We start from the raw sequence: 20,576 nt of genomic DNA, 5'->3' as shown, positions 1-20,576 counted from the left end.
TAAGCTGTAAGGGATAGACTTACAGCTTTTGCAAAGGCATGTGCTATGTTAACATCACATCATATTAGTGAAAGTTTTTTTTAAAGATATTTCATCAGCTGAATAATTTTGTTAAACAACAGCTGAATCCCTTGAACACACTGTCCTTCTATCCCTCACAGCCTTGTTTTCATTCCTGTCAAAAACTAATATTAAAATGGTTATATTAGTATGTAACCATAACAACATAATATTCTAAGAATAAAACAACATATTGCAAACCTTTTCCGTGTAATGTTCGGTCCTATCAATATTGGCATGATGATATAAGTAAAACTTGGCACAACGTGCAAGAATGCCACAAGAAAGGGATGTGATGTAACAATCTGTAAAGGACGGCTTACATAGACCAAACTCCACCACATAAATTAAGGTGATAATATATAGCTGGAACTTCATTCACCTAGTGAAGTAGTTTCAACATTTAATTGATTTTAAAGTTTTAAAAGCTTTTTGAGTGCCTTGAAAAGCGCTATATAAATCGAACAAATTATTATTATTATTATTATTATTATTATTATTATTCAAAAAAGAGACAAGTTCAAATTTTCAGTAGAAAGAACCTAACTTGAAAGCTTTGAACCTATACCGTAAAATGCTGTCTAGATATGCAGGATCCTGCAATTTGAGTCAGTGCATGTATATTGTGAGATAGGACACAAAAAAATACTGCCTCCTGTGCAATAAAGTGCATTTCTTGAAAGTGTGTGTGCTAAGCAGACAGCAGTAGTCATTTCTGAGTGCGTCTAGGAGAGGCTGCAGTGAAGATAGACCAGAGCAGAAGCTGTATCCCCTCCGGCACTCACTGACATACATTTCAGACACACAGTCTCAAAAAAACTCTTACCTTACACCAATAACACACTGCACACACATAGTCAGTCTTGACACGTCTCAGCACACACACAAACACAGCCTCTGGGGGACTGTCCCAGACGTCACCCAATTACAACATTATGCAGCAACGAAAGCAACTCTTTCCCGTTGCTTGATTAAGATTGAAACATTATGAGAGACTGGTGTAGAGTAGGTTTAAATTTTTTTTTAAAAAAATAAAAATGGGGCAAAATATGCCTATCTGACTGCACAAAGCTGTAGCGGGGGGGCATACATGTGTTAAAGTGGATGAATTTAAAGATGTAAAAAAATATATATATATATTCATGATCGTCGTGACCCGTCATGTCTCTAGAATAGACATAAATGGACAGAGTGAATGAAAATGAAGGAAGAGTAACTGAAATGCAGGGCTGGGTGATATGGCCATTAAAAGATTGTCACGATACAATGTTTCATACCATTCAATTTTGATAATTATGATAAATTACTTTTATTTCTTCAGATTTTTGCTTTGGAGTGAAAGGTGTAGAAACTAGAAAATTAATTGTGGCTGTATCATCCGAACATGACAAACACTTGCCAAACAGGTGAACATTTTGCAAATGTAATATTACATGTTTTCTTACATAAAAATGCACATTTGACAGTAGCTTAAGTTGGGACGTTGATGTCATTTTCTGTTCATTAAGGAAAACGGGAACATTTGCTCTTAAATGTAAGCAGCTGAACTAAACATTCATGTTTGACAGCTGCTGCTTTAAGTCAGAAATGTTAAACAAAAAGACAAAAATGACGGCTTTTGTCTAATTTCGCCGTTTTGAATTGAAAATATGCCTGATTCCTAATGTAGGCCTAATTAACAAACAAGAAATATTAACAGCCATTTTCATCAGATTAAGCATAAGATTAATAATGAATGTTGTGTATATATTGTAAATGAATATAATTCCATTTGTACTTCAGTAAATTAAAACCTTTTTCGGCCTTTGTTGGGCATAAAGTTAGTAATGATTGTGTTTATATTGGGAATTAATTTAATAAACTTAAAACTTTAATAAACAGTAAATTAACATATCTAAGAAAATTATTCATAAAACATATAAATATCAGTATGTAATATGTAAACCATATGTTTACTTTCTTTGCTGATGAAAATGTAAAAATGTATCAGTCAAAGCTCTGCATTATGAGAAGAGACAGGGCAAGATAAAAACAGAAAAAGAGAGATGTAGAGATAAGAAAGAGAAATAATCTACTGCCCAGCGACAGGATTTTCAAGCTATTGTTATCTAATTTTTTGGCCTTTAGGACATCTTAAAATGCACATATGTAGATCATAGAAATCAAACCCACCTAACATTTGGGATCTCAGTGATTATAAACCTGCATACAATATTGGGTACGATTAACGCATGTACAATATGGACATGCAATAAGGTCTAAATATTTGCTTTATAAGTAATAATAAACAGTCAATATCCTATGGCCCGGGTGTGCATGTTTGTAAGCTAGTTAATAGTGCAATTTGAACCCTAAACTAAAGTGTTACCATTTTCCAAATCCTAGAAATGCCCCTGTGTTAACCAGAGGTAAAACCACACATTGCACCACTAGTGCTGCCATGGTAAAAAGTAACGCAGTAGTGCTAAAGCAGTAGCCTAAAAACATTTAGTATAAATAGCAGGGCTGCAACTCTACCGCATTCAGTGTGAGACTCACGCTTTTGACAGTTCTCACGCCACACATCCATTTCCACAAGACATTAAAAAATTGTGGAGCAAAGAGGCCACTGAAACCGAGAAGACAAAGCAAAGGCAGAACAGGTTGCCCTGATATGAAAAAGTCTCAACGTTCAAGTTCTGTCCATTTTATTCAACAATAAATAAATTTTGGCACTCTTAAATAGACGTGACAGATTGCTGTAGCGCCTCAGTTCGAGCGGCATGTGAACCGATCATCCCTTCCTCTTTACTACTATTTCAAAATAAATAAATACAAATGAACATTAGAAAGTATGTTAAAAGATACAGTACAACTGACTGAAATATCTCATGTAATCGCTCAGTATTTTGTCTGGGGAAAGACGTCAACAACATTACATTTACCTCAGGAATGTCATTAAAAAATATATATATATATATTTTCATTAACTTGCTGATTCATGGATCAAGGGTGTTGATACAGGAGAATTTAAGAGTTTAAGAGTTTGACAGCAGATAGTTAGTGTCAACTTCACCTTATTAGAACCATCCACCACCACTAGACAAGGCAAGACATGAAAGAGGAAAAGGGTTGAGATTTACTCTCTTAAAATTCAGCACTGGTTTCCCCTGTGAAAATTCCAGGCCTCAATGCATGTTCCCTCTCTCAGTGTAACGGTCGAAAGGACTAAAAATACTGTCTCATAACGACACCCAATATACTGCAGTGAAAACACAACTCCGGTGAGCCTGCTGAACGTTTCACTCAGATGGCTGAAATTCTACAGGCAAGCAATAAAACGAAAAGCTGCCCTTTAAAATGAAATGCACCACTGGCTGCAGCCGCAAATAACGAGCGGTCTTCAGTCGAACGAAAGCACAGAGGTCTGTGTCACATAATCAATGCCTGATGGTTTCATTTGAATCTGTTTGTTGTCGTCAGACATCTGTTTCATATAATGTTTTCGGGCATGCAGAGAAAACAATCAACTCAACAGTACATAACCATCAAAAACCATTATGTTTTAATAATCAGTGCCATTGTTTCCGATGCTGATATAGTGCCATTGAATCTGATGCTGACATGGTGGTGATTTGATAGATATGACTGACTGTCTGTTTACATATTTTGAAAACTCAAAATACTTGAACTTGAAGCCATCAGTAATAAGTCAAGTAATAAGTAAGCTAGAGATGTTTGCCAAAATGCGCCATAGTCATATCATCCTATATTGTCTGGTGAACTAGCCCTTTAAGGGGTTAATTGCAACTGAGCCCAGAGGATGAAACCATTCTTCCAATGGCTATACAGTCCAGAGTTATGCACGTGGGCGAGTACCCGCGATGGGTGAATCACTAATATTTGATGTAACGGGTTAAATAATATTTATGGGGTCAATTGCGGTGCAGTTGCGTGACAGGAATCAATAGACACGGGTGGACTGCGTACTCTTTCAATTAAATTCGGTAAGCTACACACACTGACAGGCCGCTGCTTTTAAACAGTCCCATACGTGGTCACACACTGAAGTCAGTCAAAGGTTTTTATTTACAACACGTTTTGCAGCATTGAGCATTATAGCCAAAGCACGCTGAATTGAGTTGATTGACAGCTTCAGTGATTATATAGGGATCCGGGCTCGACATTAAGCCTTGTCATGTGCTGTCCTTTGGACAAGTAAATCAATCATTTACTTGTCCGGGTAAAAAAGTTACTTGCCCGAGGGGCTAATTTATTCTGAAGCAATATTTTCATTAGTGTTCTATCAGCAAATAGGTATATAATCTATAAGAATATTACCTGTTTAACTGAGTTTAGGAGACAGAGAGAGGATGGAAGAAATAATTTACAAGCAGAAGAGAATTTGAAGGGGGAAAAGGGTTTCAGTCATAATAAAGCAATATAAATGGACTTCTGTGAAAATCAATAACAATCAACAGCTAATTTACATCATTATATTATAATATATAGTCTTAAAGTTATGATATTATAGTATATAGTCTTAAAGACATTATAAATTGACAATTCTTATTTAATGGAATATTGCAGTGTCCATTTGCAAAGGATTTATCCTTACACCTTGCACATGACATTTAATAAAGAAATATTTAATTAAAAAAGAAAAAGACAATCAAAACTTTTGTTTCATGCTGACTTTAACGGTACATATGCAAAAATGTCCAGTAAATAGGGTTAGATATTTTGGGGGCAAAAAAAGCTACAAAATGTGTGTCCTCCTGAAATAAACTGGCATTGTGACAACAAAATCAGTTTTGATAGTGGGCTGCTGCTAGCCTAGAAATCTAGACGCACCCTAGCGGCAGCAAATTTAATCTGCCTGCAAGTGTCGTCTAGCAACTCTCAATACCCTTCGGAGCTGTATTCCTCACAATCTGGACGGGCCAATCACGTCGTGTATAGAGTCGGTGGGCGGGGCCATAATGACGACGGCCGAGATGCGTTTGCATGCTTCTAGTAAACACAGAAACTGGCGAACGGCAGCGGTCTTTCGAATCAGCTTTGACCACGACTCTGGAAGACTTGGAGTTAAGCTTTCCTCTGAGAAAAGAACAAAGAACGGCACTGAAGTCATTCTTAAAAAGGGAAGATGTGTTCGGAGTTTTGCTGACCGGATATGGCGAATGTTTAATCTATCAACACAAAAGGATAGCGCTACACCAACCAGAACAACGAAGGTGAAACAGAGCAACAAAAAAGGAAAACTCCTTTTGGAGTTTGAAAGACAACCGTTTATCCCGCCCCTCGGATTGAGCTCTGTCTATGGTGAGTTTCCAGACCAAACATCTTGATGTGGGTCTGGCTTGTCAGGCTAGGCTGCTGCCTTTTCTTTTACACAATCCTTCCAACTGCATTCCCATCATAGCAAACTATGACAGAAGCATCTTCTCCCACAGCGGTGTGAGATTCTCATACTTTTAAATGCATGAGTGCTCTTGTTTTGTTGCTCGGCTTCCTTCTCCCGAGTGTTTCTGTGGCATGTGACCGGTCGAACCTCACGGCCTTCCCAATCCAGGCTTAGCACCCACGTGTCCCTTTAGAGGATTACATTCCTGGCTTCACCACGCCAGATGTTGACGACAGAAATAGAAACAACAGAGCTTGCTCCCCGCAGGAGGTGACAGTCGCAAGTCCACCGCAACTAAACCATCCCCAACATGACGGTCACCCACACTGCACTCATCATGGGCGTCAAAATCTCCTGTGTTCCTTCCTCTGATTATCACATACTGAGTCCCTTCTTCCTCTCAGGGGTTCTACCTTTTTCCTGTCGATCCTCACAAATCCTTTCCACACTTGGTGTCTACTGACGAGACACACACAGCTCAAAATAAGTAAAAAAAAACAAAAAAACTTTTTTTTCGTGCTCATTATTGAGCTGCAGATGCTCTCTCTTTACACAACACCATTTTAAAGTAAAAACAGAAAACTTTTTGTAAAATTGACATGACAACGCTGTTTTGGGGGCCTGAAGAATGACATGAGGGCGAGTAAATGATGAGGGTAAATTTGTAAAAATCTACAATAGAAATCTAGCGGCAAAAAATCCTGGAGGATTTAAAGCAGAACTTTGAAGCTAATATTTTTGTAAAAATCGGTTATACTTATATTGTGTTTAATGTATAATAGTCTGTATCTTTTGTATATTTATTTGAGTATAGTTTTTATTGTCATCAGTAACGCATCTCTAATTGTATTCTGTACTTTCTGGAGCTGCGCTCTCAAGACGACCACAGCACGTGCTGTTGGAGATGTGACAAAAGTTGATTTGATTGGAATTTCTGCTTGTCTGATTTGCACAATTGAGTTGTAAAGACTAAACTCTTTGTTTGCAATGAATGCTCAATTTCTTGGTCTCTTTTAACCTTGCTTTCTGCAGCAGGCCGGAGGTCTAAGCAGAGAAATCCAGTGCATTGTAAAACGAAGATTTGGGGCTTAGTGAACACCGCTGTGAAAGCAGTCAGTTACTGCGCTTGTTTTCAGTATTGTTTGCTTGTCTCTCGCTGTTTAAACGAACAGGATTAAGCAGCAGCGTGGGCTCTGTCTGGCCGACAGCTCGCCTGCCTAATCTCTGCGCGTAGACCTTGGGATTTCTGAAACGACCTGTGCTCACTTCACTGTGCCAGACACAAGCAATCTCTCTCTCCCCCGCTCATTCTCTTGTACAGCCACGTCCTGTACTTATCAGCATGCAGTGCAATACAAGTTTGCTGCTTGAGGACTGCCAGAGCATCCACAGTGATGAAGCCACACACATACACAAGCAACGATGTTCCTGACAGCTCACAGAGGTCTGTGCTCTTTACTTAAAGAGCCCACAAAATCTAAACTGGAGTTTAGTGGTTTTTGGTCCATGTCACAATTAAAATACAGCCTTGCTCACTGATTCATGCTGATTCACTGACATCATGCACACACAGACTTTTACCCAGTCAAATGCTTTATACAATGACAACGAACTGAAGCACACAAAGAAACAGAGTACTTTTGACAAATGTTTCAAACAATGCACTGAAGCACATAAAGAAGCAAGCCATTTTAATCGTTAGATGGGTGGTCCCCTCTCATGGTGGCTGCCATACTGAGATCCCATGACCAGATGAATACTGCTCACTTTATCTTGGTATCTTTATTTTCGCTTTATTATGTAGGTATGTTTTTACATTGCACTACATGCATTTAAAAGGGATGTAATACATCAGTATACATCATTTAGATAGTTAAAATAACACTGTTGACCCTACTCTACAACATTGTATATACATACTTTTGACACAATTACATAGTAGTAAAAAACACCTAATATAAAGGGACCCTGCATGTCACAAATGTTTCAAACCGCAGTATGCTAAATATTGCCACATCAACTCATGTTTAATTCAGTGAGTGTGTCCAGTTTCATATAAATAAAGTTGTTTTGCATTTTTTATTCAATTTTGTGTATGTTCTCTGGTGGTCTGATCATATAATAATTCAAGAAGGAGATGCAGTGCATTATGGGATATAGTATTTCATGCAGTGAGCCCTGCCATTTACTGCCCATTTTGGCAAATTCTCATACATGTCAGGGACAATTATTGCATGCTGTGTCGTGTCCAGTACATATATTGCAGTTCTAGTTTTAGTATGAGTAGTTCAGTTGTATACTATTCCAAACTAACTCTTATTGCAACTCTGTAATTGTTGAGCACAAAGAGGAGAGTGGAAGAGAAAAAGAAATAAAGACCAAGGAAGTAGAACAAACATGGATAGCCTGTCATAAACTCAGGGTGGAAGCTCGAGTTGTGTTCAAATAAAGTTTGTGTTCCAGTAGGGCAGCTGAAGGCTGCAGCTGAGCAGAACGGCTATATAGACAGTTCGTCTGTTTCTGGTCTGACCAGCAGTGAGAACAGCAAGGAGAAAACCTCTTAAAATTTCACATCTGTGCTATTTCTGAAAGCCACAGAGGGGCAAGACAATGACGACTAAGAGTAAGTGTGTGTTTTATCAGAGAACACTAGCTTTTTCCATATCACACAAAAAACACCTTACGCAGTGAGAGAAAGAGAGCAGGACTGGAGCTAAACAGTGCCAAAAAGCACAAACATTTTCAAAACTTACAATGGTAATGTCATGTTGTTGTTATTTTTGGCATGTACCATGGTAATACCATGGGCTTCTAGATATGGTTCTGTTAAAATACTGGTGGTACTGTTTTAATTTCTAATTACAGATGCAAATTTCAGCAACTGAATATATGGTTTTATATTCTGTAATTTTGGTCAATGCTTACTTTTTTCCTGTGAATAAGACATACTTCAAATGATTATTCATATTGGTAAATATGCACTAACAACAAGGCAATGTAGCTGTCGTGGAAAAAAAGGGGGGAAAATTACCAGTAACAGCAGCTATCCTTCTCCCCTTCGCTATGTATAAAGTTTACGGCCTGCTTAACTCAGAAACTCTGGTATTAAAATTATCTCGGTTTTCCAGTAGTAAATATGAAATGTCCAATTTCCAAATAGGTAACTTGTATTTTACGATAAATCTGATAGCCTGTGAAGGCAGCATAAGCTACAACCGGTAAGCAGCATGTCAGCTGTGTGGAAGCTAGAACTATGTTGAAAATATTAATGAATTCATTCATTTTAATGAACAGGTTTTCAGTAAAATAAATTATTTCCTTGCATCACTAATGGCTTTCTGGAGATATTCCATGATAATACAATGAGTGTTAATGGACTTGCACCATGGTAATACTATGTTTTGTTTTGGGGGGGTTTAAACATCGGACCATGATATTTTTAAATATACTAGTACTAGTCTTGCTGTGATAGTCGGTGTTGCCGGTTTCAGGTGAAATGCCAGTTACAACACTTGCCCATCGCGGCACAGCCCCCCACTGTCGTTTTCACTTTTATAGTATTAAAATTCAGTTCAGTTAGAGAACTGGCCCTACAATTGAAAACTGAACATGTCTGTTCAATACAGTGTGAGCTGAACGAGAGTCAGAGCACAATTGCAAGTCAGATTGAAATTCAGAGGATTTCATTAAAAACACTCACTTTTCTTTGCTCTGCACCACTTCGTTTTGAATGTCCAAGCGGCCGTGTGCATTTTACTGTCGGTTTAAAATTAGCAATTTGAAAACCCCTCGCCGGTGATACCGGTTTTATCTGTGTTGTCACATGTTGATTAACCGGTCCAAAAATTTGCTCAGAAAACACATCCCTAACTCTTTCCTCCTCTATTTCTCTTTTCTTCTTCCCTTTTCTGTTCTTTGCTACTCTGAGCAGTAAATCTTGGTATTTGGGGCACTTTTTGTGTTTCTTTGCCTCTTCTTGACGGATCGCTTCCTGTACTCCTAGCTGTAAGTCGCTTTGGATAAAAGCGTCTGCTAAATGCATAAATGTAAATGTCTAACTAGTACCATATAAATACTATATTAAATGGATTTGGAAATCAAGTAGTACCATGTTATACATCAAAATATCATGAAATTAATTACCATTTGATACACACCACTGTACATTCTTTGGAAGGGACCTGCAAGTGTATACTGCTATAAATGGGGCAAAAATAGGACTAGATCTTTTCTTTATACTTTAAAGATGGCTTATGTGGAAAAGTACTTCAACCATCACCGAAATCATTCACTTCCATGGAATTATATGATACCAATAGTGTACTATGGTACCACCAGAGTACATTTTGTAAGTGAATGACCAGACCAAACAAGAAGCACTGATAAAGAAGAGATATAAGGGAGGAAGGTCAAGAAAGAGAAAGGAATGCAATGAAAGAAATAACGCCCCATGGCTCACATCCTCACATTGCGAATAATTCTTTTCTTCTTCGTCTGCAGCTCTGACATCCTCTCACAACCTCCAAGGTCGAGGTTAAATGGATCATTGAGTCCTCTGATCCACCCCCTATTGCTGAACATACAACAAGCAGCGGGGAAAAAACAGATCCCTCTGTGCCACACAGAGTTTTCCCTGAGGTACTGGAGGGGAATGGAGGGTGGCCATCTTCATCTTGCAGCAGGAACAATTATGCTCAACATAATTTAGACTTGGGCATTCATCTCCTCAGCAGGGTTGAGAAAAAGATGGATTTAAGTGGACATAGGAGGTGTATTACTACAGTACATAAAACCTTGTGGAGGCATGCACACGTGCATAGAAACGTGGTGATAAAGGGCTCCTTTAACAACATGAAGTTTACAATAGTGATGGCTAACATCTTCTGGCTAATGTAACAATATAACAGCCAACAGCCATCATACACCAAAAATAAGTAAATAAAAGATTATTTTGCTTTATATATTTGTTTTTTGGAAATGTAAACATTTTAAGGACCTTTTTTTGCCCAGATTTTCAATTGAAATACGAACTGGCCATGTTTTCAGGAGATTCACTCGTGCGCACCAATAGGCACGCTGAGAAGCTGAGTCATGTGTGTTTGTGGATCCATGCAGCCACGTTTTGTGACTCAATTGCAGCTGCAGGGCTCGTCTCTTATTGCCCTGTCTGTCTGTGAACTGTACATGAGATCTCCTGAAACAAAGCTCTCCCTCCCTAAAACTCAAAGCCACTGGAAATCAACTCAGTAAACCAGAAAAACAATGTTCTAAAACGTTGCGCTGCCCCCACAACAAAACATCCTGTTCCTGCTCAAATGGAGCACAATGTGAACCGCTCTATTTCAGTAGGAATGGAGCCTTCTGGGCACAGCGTTTAATAGCACTCTGAAACAGTAGGATTGAGATGAAGAAGTCGTTTGGGGGGGGGGGGGTGGCAGGAAGACTGTGAAGTCAGCTGGCAGAGTGGAAATTCATTATAATTAGCAACTAATAATGAAAAGCCTCTCAATAAGGACTGTGAAAAACCACAATCTGTCAAAATCTGAAGGCTTGAAGTCAGCCATTTAAAAAGATAAAGATCACTAGATTTCAGCCTGCCATACACTCAAACATTTGCTTTTAGTTTGAAGCATCATATTTGCTGATTCATAGTTTAGTTGTGAACTTATAAATGACTCAAAATGATTCACTGACTGAGGGTGTATGATTCAAATTGCTAGTTCTCGGTTTGCAACAGTGGCGTGAACTAACAAAACTACATATGGACGGCGCATGTCCCAGATAAGAAATCATGATGAGCTAATAGCAATCCAGATGAGAATGCACACATTGAATAGACACTTCGGCAATGTATGTGTGCTATCAATTATCGCCTGAGGTGACAGTTAATGCGTTAATGATTTAGTTGGTGATGGCTGATAATTAGTGTGGGCTGAGATGGCTTGATTTAACATGACCACCAGATTTGAACATTTTCTGCAGTAAATTTGCGCAGTTGCTGTAACCCAAAGCATACTTCAGTTTTCACACAAATATGTTTACAGCCAAACACACAACCTTTCAAAGTATACTTGATTGATTTCACAGCATGTTCAAGCACAGGTGCTCAAAACATGCACTCTAAACTAAAAGTTTTATCCTAGTCCAGTGAAGTTATGAGTGACAAAAATGTCTTCGTAATTGTTTAAACTAGTTTCCAAGCAATTGCTTATCAATGTAGGCATCTATTGTTGTTGTCTCAAATAGTCAATTTGTTCTTTTTCCGTCTCTGTTTACTTTTTCGACTGTGAAACAACAGGCCAGACAGAGTTGCTAATTTTTGTGGAGGGAATAATTACTGAAATTCAAAGTGCATGTACGAGCAGAGTGTGCACCATCCGAAAAATCTGGCTGTACACGTACTATATCGCTAGTGTGCATGCAAAAACCCAAGCATGTTTTAGGCTTTAGGTGTTTGATAGTGTTGCTTTGTGTTTGCTAATATTCGAAGAGTTGTTAAATATCTATGTGGTTCCTTTAGCATTTAAATTGCGAACTAGTACTTCTAATATTATTTTAATTTATTAGCGTAGAGTTGCACCAATCGCAATTTTCCAATTCTGATTTCCTGGCTGGGCGATAGGTGTATCTTTAATCATTATCATTAACACTGGTTTGTAGGGCAAATAGTTATAACATTTACTGCATTTGTATTCTTCTAGCTATCTACATGGAGCGGCAAATAAATCAGTATTCTCGCACGTTCACAAAAAAGACTTCAATAGTTCATAGGTTGCGGGAGAGGGGGAGATTAAGTCAATGGCAAATGGGGGGGGGGGGTCATATTTAATGGGCACCTATTAGTCTCAGGTGTCCCCAGACTGTTGTCAGAAGTTTCAGCTTAAAATACCTCACAGATCATTTTTAAATCCATGATGTAAATACCCATTTCTGACTAAAGTCAAGAACAGGCTGTTTTCGTGCATGTCCCTTTAAATGCAAATCAACTGCTGACCTGCCCCCTCTCCACACTGCTCCTGCCTCAATCAGATTGCCAAATACAAGACATCTACTTGGATTTGATTATCATTTAAATTGCAATCACTCTATGGATCGCATAGTTCTTCTTTCATCATTAATAGTGTATTATTTCCATGCGTTTTAATATTAGTTTAAACTTCTATTGGATCGTTTTCTGAGCACACTTACCTGAAGCACACACAGACAACTGTCTGTCAGATGTCAAGTCTCTTGAGTAACTTTTTTGTTGCATTTAAACTGTCAAATACACAAGGGTCTTGTTCACCTATGCCCCTTGCAAAAACAAAATAGAGGCGCCGTGGGTGGAAACATGCAGATTAAGGGGCGGTAATGTTATAATTAGATCCCCTTCCAACGTCAGAAGGGAAAGGAAATCATAATGGCAAATTTTTTCATGTGCTTGCAGAATAAGGCTTACCAAAACAAGCTTACTGGGTTGGTAGATGCATATAGCCAATTTTATAGCATTTAAACATGGAAAAAGTCATATTTTCATTAGATGTCCCCCTTAAATCCCAAGTGTGAGCAACTGTAATGGATGCAGTAACAGCAACTTCCACAATAATATGAGTCAGACAGACGCAGGCAGGAAAGTAAGATCTTGGTTCCACAACTTTTATTAGTGTTGTTCTATTTGCAGAACAAGGGAATAAGACAATACGGGCCATGCCAGCCATGAGCTGTGCTGTGAGTCCCCCTGAGAGCCACTGTGTTTTCTCCAAGGTACATTGCATCAGCCCATTTTAAACACCCTCCTTTCTGCCACCTCCAACCTTCCCACGTTCCCACTTGAGGACATCGTATATCTCTCCATGACAGGCATCTTGCTGCAGGCCTTTCTCAAAGGCGCCTTCATCTCATCCTGTTCTCCTCTCCTTCACCACACAGAACAGAGTAGAAGAACCCTGCCCACGGTGTTTTCAGATTGGACACTTCTCCACGGTCACTGCCACTAATAAAAGCAACTCTGAGTCACCATCTCCTTAAACCAGACCCACAAGCTGCTGATATTTGGCTTAATGGAAGAAGCTGACCTCTGAACTCTTCAGCGGCTCCAGGTTTCTTAAGGTCAAAATTTAAGAGGCTTTGATTTTCGCTGCGATTTCGCATGCTCTCCCTCAACCTATATGTTTTCCCCTAAAAGTGCTGCATCAGTGTTGGCAGCTCTTTTGGTGGTTCAGCAGTGCAGATACAGGTCTCTGGGGTGTATACAGTTACAGCACATAGATCTCTCTGCTCAACTCTCCTGATCTGACATTGTCATCCTCTTCCTCTGCTCTGCCTCGATCAGATCACTTAAGACCAGAAACAATCACACAAAGAGGGTACATAACACAATGTTGAGCTCCTTGCCACTATGACAGAATAGTCAACATTATGTCAATAGCTATAGTATCCATTCCCATATGTTTGTGAATTTTGGGATACTGCTTACAAAATGCTGGATGTAAACACCAAGACAAAACAAGTATTTTCATAAATTTGCATTTGTATTTGCATTAAAAAAAAAATCATGCTCACTTGAGGTGGATTAATGTTATATTTGGTTGTAAGGCAAACTACGATGGAAACCCATTTACCCCAAAAATCCTCTAAATCTCAGTTGTTTCAACAAAATTATTATTCATTATTATTTTCAACATTAATAATAAGAAGAACAAATGTTTCTTGAGCATCAAATCATCATATTAGAATAATTTCTGAATGATCATGTGATACTGAAGACTGGAATAATGTTGCAGAAAATGCCATTATACAATATAAATTACATATATTTTATGTATTAATATGTATTTTTGAACAAATAAATCCAGTATTACTGAGCATGAGCTTATTAATAGGTGGTGTCAGTATGCATAGCTGTTCCTGACACTGATGGTCATTGTATTGTCTAAATAGTTGGGTAATAATAAATAATATTCCAGACAGCGTACTAACCAGCACCGACATGAGATTACATTGTTTACTTGGTCAGAAAGCGAAGGGGAGACACTGGGAAACCAGGATTTATCTTAAAAAATATGATCTTCCTAATGATTGGTCATTCCACAGCCAGATAAAAGTACTCAAGATACACACACAAACTACCTAAAGACTGCTATTCAGTAAGCACAATGGCTGACCTGCTATCACTGACCCGAATGACTGAGACAAGCCTGTCTCTAAATGCCCTTCTCAATGAGACCTGCTCCTAGAATTCAAATAAAGAAAACACAACAAAGGAGGGGCTACGAGTCAAAGCCTGAGCTGAATTCAAATGAGGTTAGCAAGCCTCTAGTCAACTCCCACACAAAATTTACAAGCACATTTGATCATGCAAATTAAAGCAGCACCATGCACACAATTTCACGTTTTGTTTTATTCGCAGATTCATTTGCTGCCACTCCTACAAGAGCAAGAACAACAGTTTGATAGACAAGAGAAGAAGGCAAGTGACACACATCAAAATCATTTTAAAACAGATAGCAAAGCATGATAGGAGCAAAATTTAATACATTACAAAATACTGTTGTTATAAATTAACAGAACCTGGGAAAAAGAAGGAGCAACCTACAAACAAAACACACTGATGACGATGATGTTCAAAGGGAATACTACGATCCCACATAAAGGCAAAAATGTAAGAGAATTTATTTTGAGAATGCAACACATAATATGCTCCAACAACCTGAGATATCATTGAAAAAGGTGTCGTGAAAAATCACACTTGTCTCTCTGACAGCCCTAGACTGGAGAAGAAAAAAAGTCTGAGTGCAGCTAGAGCACAAGCAAATTAGAAAACTTTTGGTCTTTGAAGGATGAGGTTTTGGGAAAGGGGTCGGGGTCGGGCTGAAAGGATGTGGGCGGTCTAATTCAAATGATAATGTCCCAAATAAAAGAACTGTATGTAGGAAATGTATTTCAATTACCGGTAATCATAAAATGACCTGATATGTCACTAGACGTTAAAAAATCATGTTAATTTCAAAAGCTTATATCAATGACAACAGTTGTCCGGCCAGGATATCGTAATTTAAAAGTTATTGTTGCAGCCCTCAACTGATGTTAATGCTGACATCTTGTGTTTTGGCCTTAAGCTCCAACTTCCACCTATCTACCATTCACAAAGTCAGAAGTGTTTCGGCATCCGGGTTGCCAGATCTGCTCTAGTTAACACAGCTGCAGCTGCAAACGTTCCTGCTGGATCCTGCAGCCTATCTGGCAACCTCGAGTCAGGGGGGAAGGGAAGAGGGGATACACCGCTCTACAGTAATGTGAAAGTGATTGCAGTTCCAGTTTTGGCCACAATCTTACATACATTTCCTTTAAAATGGGACAACAGAACTTCTGCATTGTGACGCACACATCCAAGTGAAATTGATTATCTTGATTATAATTGATTATATGATTAAAACAAAATTTAAAGCGGTTTGTATATCCATCGGTTGTTGGTTGGATGGAGGCAGATCTCAACAGGAAATTGCAGTCAAATGTAAGAAAGGGGCGGGGTTTAAGCAGACTAAATATTTGGAGAAGTCCTGCATAAATCAACAGAAGCCTGTAATTTCACTGAAAGATAAAGTTATGATATTATGATTAATTTAATTAATTAGCTCAAAAAGATTAAAAAAAAAACTAAACAAAATGAAACCTATATCCACAGATGAACAGTTCACAATAAGATCCATAACTTGCATTTAGAAAATAGGATAAATTTTCACAATGCCAACTTTAAAAATAATAAATAGTATCCATATATGCATTACAAAATGCATTAGTAGTGCGTCTTATACACTTTCCAATAGAAATGTGGTTATTTTGCATTTTTTAATCTAAAAACACCAGAACAACATCTGGCAGTTGAATTGAACCTCAAGGGGTATAAAACCACAGTTTGTTGTATTGCATTATGGGATACGATATGCCACTTAGTGTGCTCTGGTTGCATACTGCACATTAAAGGCATCATGAACTGGCTTTTTACATTTTTTTATACTGTTGTCTGAGGTCAACTAATGACGTTTGTGTGGTTTTTACATTCAAAAACACCACAACCAATAAGTAATAGGCTATTTTCTACACTGGTTTTGATGCTCTCTCCAAAACGCTGGGTTTTGGTGGGCGTGACACACTGGAGACTTGGAAGTAAACACCCACGGCTAGGATTGGATAAGATTTGCATATTTAATGAGCTTCAGCTCCAGTGTCAGTTCAGGAGGGAGAGGAGAGAATCACAACCAGAATGATTCTCTCGATTCTCTTGTTCTTAAACGTCTTTATCAAACAAGCATAATGATTTATTTCTCATCGACCCGCGATTTATTGGACTATTATTTTTTTATATTACACATAGCCCGCAAGATTGGACAATATAAGCGCGAACCTTCAGATGTCAAGTCGAGAGAGAGATTAGCAGAGCAAGAACAGAATATAATGAGATTCATCTGCCTGCCGGGCTTTGCGAGCCCTGGCCCGTACGTGTCTGAGTCCAGTGTGCTAAAGGTATGCTTCTGTTAGACACGTACACATTAGCAAAACGATCTATAATAATGCAATACTAGTACATATAAAATCATATTTTACTCACATAAGTGTGTTGCACCATTCCTGTCGGATCCAAATCCAGCATCGACCGGAGATTTGTTTACAAATGATTCCGCAGTGAACTGAAGTGAACGTCTTCCCCACATGAGCTGGATCTTCATTAAAAATAAAGTTCAACCACTCATTCCTAATATTAGGATCCGAAGAAAGCTTATGCAGCGACTGTGTTCTTCCATAACCAGGAATAGCGCAATATCTTGCCATCTTCATCGGCATGTTTATTGTTGTTGGCCAGCATGAGCCGATCACCTCCATGAGTCGGTGGGCGGGGCTACTGGATCAGACGCGATGTAGAGGCGGTGTTTCGCTGCGCAATAACGTAAGTATGAAGCACAGGACCATTTGCTGAGCCTGGAGTCTATAAAAGCTTTTCTTACACTAACAAGGAAGTTTTCAGCTCTGAAACTTACAGGATATTCTTATATTACCATGACCTTTTATATATCGAAATGGGAAATGGGCTCAAGGGAAAGTTGATTTCTCAATTCATCACCCCTTTAAAGGTGTTAAAAAAAAACACCTAATCACTTCTTGTGGCCTGCGTATTCACAACGAGTACAAATAGAGATGCAGCTAAAGACTAGGCAGTTTCCTAGGAAGATATTTACTGGACTATATTATGGGGAAGCAGGGGGGAACAGCCGGAGGATGTGAAGATGAGCCGTGATATCTCTGCACCCAAGTAGCAGTGCTTCGCTGTGCTTCCCCATAACTTAGTCCCAAGTCAATATCTGACGCAGACTCAGGTCCCGGGATCTCTTTTGCGCAGACTCTGTAAGATGTATATTCGGACATTGGTGGCTTCACTTTGCTACAAAGGAAGAAAGTAAAGGGGCGTTGTCCATCATATGTTGTTTCACATACACACAGACATTCCTCAACCATCTTATCACAAATATCCATCCACGCATCAAGAAAAACACAGATGGCCACAGATATTGACCATAAGCATACTTATGGTCTGTGTCTGTAAAAGAACAACATGCTCCTGAATAAGACAGCAAATGTTTTATTCATATGTGAACACATGCAGAGGAGATGAGTCACAACCCATCCGAAACGCAACTACTGATGCAGGCAATGAGCTTACAAGCACACACACTTGCACAAATTCAGACAGATCCACAAAATCTATCATGTCCTCCAAAATGTCAGAGCACCCAAAAAATCTCTATGGAGTGCAGTTAATGGTGGAACGGACTGCTGGCATTTGTGCTAAAGGGGCAAATGTGCCCGCTTCTACGAGTCTTTGATGGTGGAGAGTCTAAATTTGTGATGAGCTGAGCCGAGTCGAGTCGAGCTGTGGGAGGTAACGGTGCCTCTCACTCACTCATACAAAGAAAAGACGGACGAATACGAGCTGGATAATTAGAGCGAATGAGCCACCCAGGAGACAGAGATTCTGAGAGATCGTGCGAGCAGGGTTTGCCTGACGAGCTTGCTATATTTAACATCCTCTAATGCAGCCGGTCCTGAAGAGGGACCTGAAGATGCAGACACGCTCAGACATGACACACAGGAAGAGATAAGAGAGGCATTTACAGAAAGAGAGGGATCCGGCACATAAAAGAGACGCACACATACTCAGACACAAAGAAAGCAAGAAACTAAAATCGTGGTGTACCAAAAAAAGATGCATATTTTCAAATAAAAGGTATAGATTTTTTTTTACGAGCATTTGACATGTAAATTAGGAGTTGAGAGAGTCGATAGCTGATAATCAGCTCCAATTAAAGATCATCAAGACCTGTGGTTCTGTTAATGGTCCTTACATTCAAATCGGAGGATGAACGTACACTACTGTTCAGAAGTATGGGGTTTGAAAGTTGTTGTTGATTTTTTAAAGAAATTAATAGGCCTATCTTTCATTCAGAAAAAGAAAGGATGCATTAATTTGATCAGACGTGAATATAAGACATGCATAATTTTAAAAAGATTATTTTGAACTTTCTATTCATAAAAGAACCATAAATTATCAAGCCAATTTCTGATGTCAACATTAATAATTATACAGCAAATCAGCATATCAGAATGATTTATTAAGGATCATGTGACTAAAGACTGGAGAAATTATGCTGAAAATTAAGCTTTGTTATCTCAGCATACTTTAAAATATACTAAAATAGAAAGCAGTTATTTCATTGTAATTATATTTTACAATATAATGGTTTTTACTGTATTTTTGACACAGACTTTGGAGAGTATAAAAGAAGATATACAAAAATAGATTAAAGAAATCTTACCCTAAACTTCTGAACAGTATGGTAGTTCAATACGGTACTGACACACATTATGCAAATGGTGTAGTCCAATTTGAGAATGAATGATTCAAATTGGAAAACTACTTAAAGGAACAAGCCGACTTTTTGGGACATTAGCTTACATCCCCCAGAGTAGTGTTGTCAAAAGCACCGACCGCGATACCAAATCAGTACTGAAATAAAAAAATGTGACACTTTGCGCTGTTGAGCTGTAATCGTAAACACCTCTGACTGGCCATTGTTCTCACACGCTCATCGGATGTCCCTGTGATTGGCTGCAATGATCAACACACAGGAGCGTTTGAATGCTCGTGGGAGTGTTTGAAAGTGTTTTGAAAGCGGGAGCGTTTGAAAGCACAAGCAGGCATCAACCAGCGGACCGGTAGGCTGATAGAGATCGCATTCAAATGCTCCACGTGTATCTGTGCAAGCTCTCCGTGAAAAGCGTTGATGTATTTTTACGTTTGTCAAGCGCTGATCCTTCTAGTCAATCACAGACATATTTGATGAGTGCGTGAGTACAATGGCCAGTCAGAGGTGTTTACAATTTCGCTCAACAGCGCTCAAAGCGTCACATTTTTTAAATTTAGTACCAATTTGGTATTGTGGTCGGTACTTTTGACAACACTACCCCTGAGTTAGATAAGTCCATACATTGCACTCATCTCCGTGTGTGCCATAACTCTGTCTGACGCACCCACCGCTAGCCTAGCTTAACACAAAGACTGGAGGTAAACGGCTCCATTTAGCTTACTGCTCAAAAAGGGACAAAATAACAACAACATTTACATTTACGTGTTTTGATGTGTATAGTTATATTGTGTACTAAGACAGATGGAAAATTAAAAGTTGTGATTTTCTAGGCAGATATGGCTAGGACCTATTCTCTCATTCCTTCGTAATAATCAAGTAAATTTGCTGGACTATTTTCAGTTGCTGCGTGATATGATTGCACCACTGCACCCATAGTACGGCAGCAAAGTTCCTGGATTATTATGCAGGAATGAGAGTATAGTTCCTATCGGCCTAGAAAATCATAACTTTTAATTTTCTGTCGGTCTTAGTCCGTGGTGTAACTATACACATAACAACATGCAAATAGGAAAATGTTGGCGTTAATTTGTCACTTATTGAGCAGTAGGCTAGATGGAGCCATTTACCTCCAGTCTTTGTGCTAAGCTAGGCTAGCGGTGGGTGTGTCAGACAGAGTTATGGCACACACGGAAATGAGAATGGTGTGTATGACTTACCTATCTCTGGGGGGA

General features: G+C 38.8%; 1 protein-coding gene across 5 annotated transcripts in view; it reads right to left on the bottom strand.

The window, feature by feature from the left end:
- The window catches only part of aplp2 (amyloid beta (A4) precursor-like protein 2), a 91,664-nt gene that overhangs the window by 61,645 nt on the left and 9,443 nt on the right, over positions 1-20,576 (bottom strand). The window lies entirely within an intron of this gene.

The sequence above is a fragment of the Pseudorasbora parva genome, chromosome 16, assembly GCF_024679245.1.
Source record: "Pseudorasbora parva isolate DD20220531a chromosome 16, ASM2467924v1, whole genome shotgun sequence".
Taxonomy (NCBI): domain Eukaryota; kingdom Metazoa; phylum Chordata; class Actinopteri; order Cypriniformes; family Gobionidae; genus Pseudorasbora; species Pseudorasbora parva.
The sequence above is the reverse complement of the archived record's forward strand: the minus strand, read 5'-3'. Positions and strand labels throughout refer to the sequence as shown.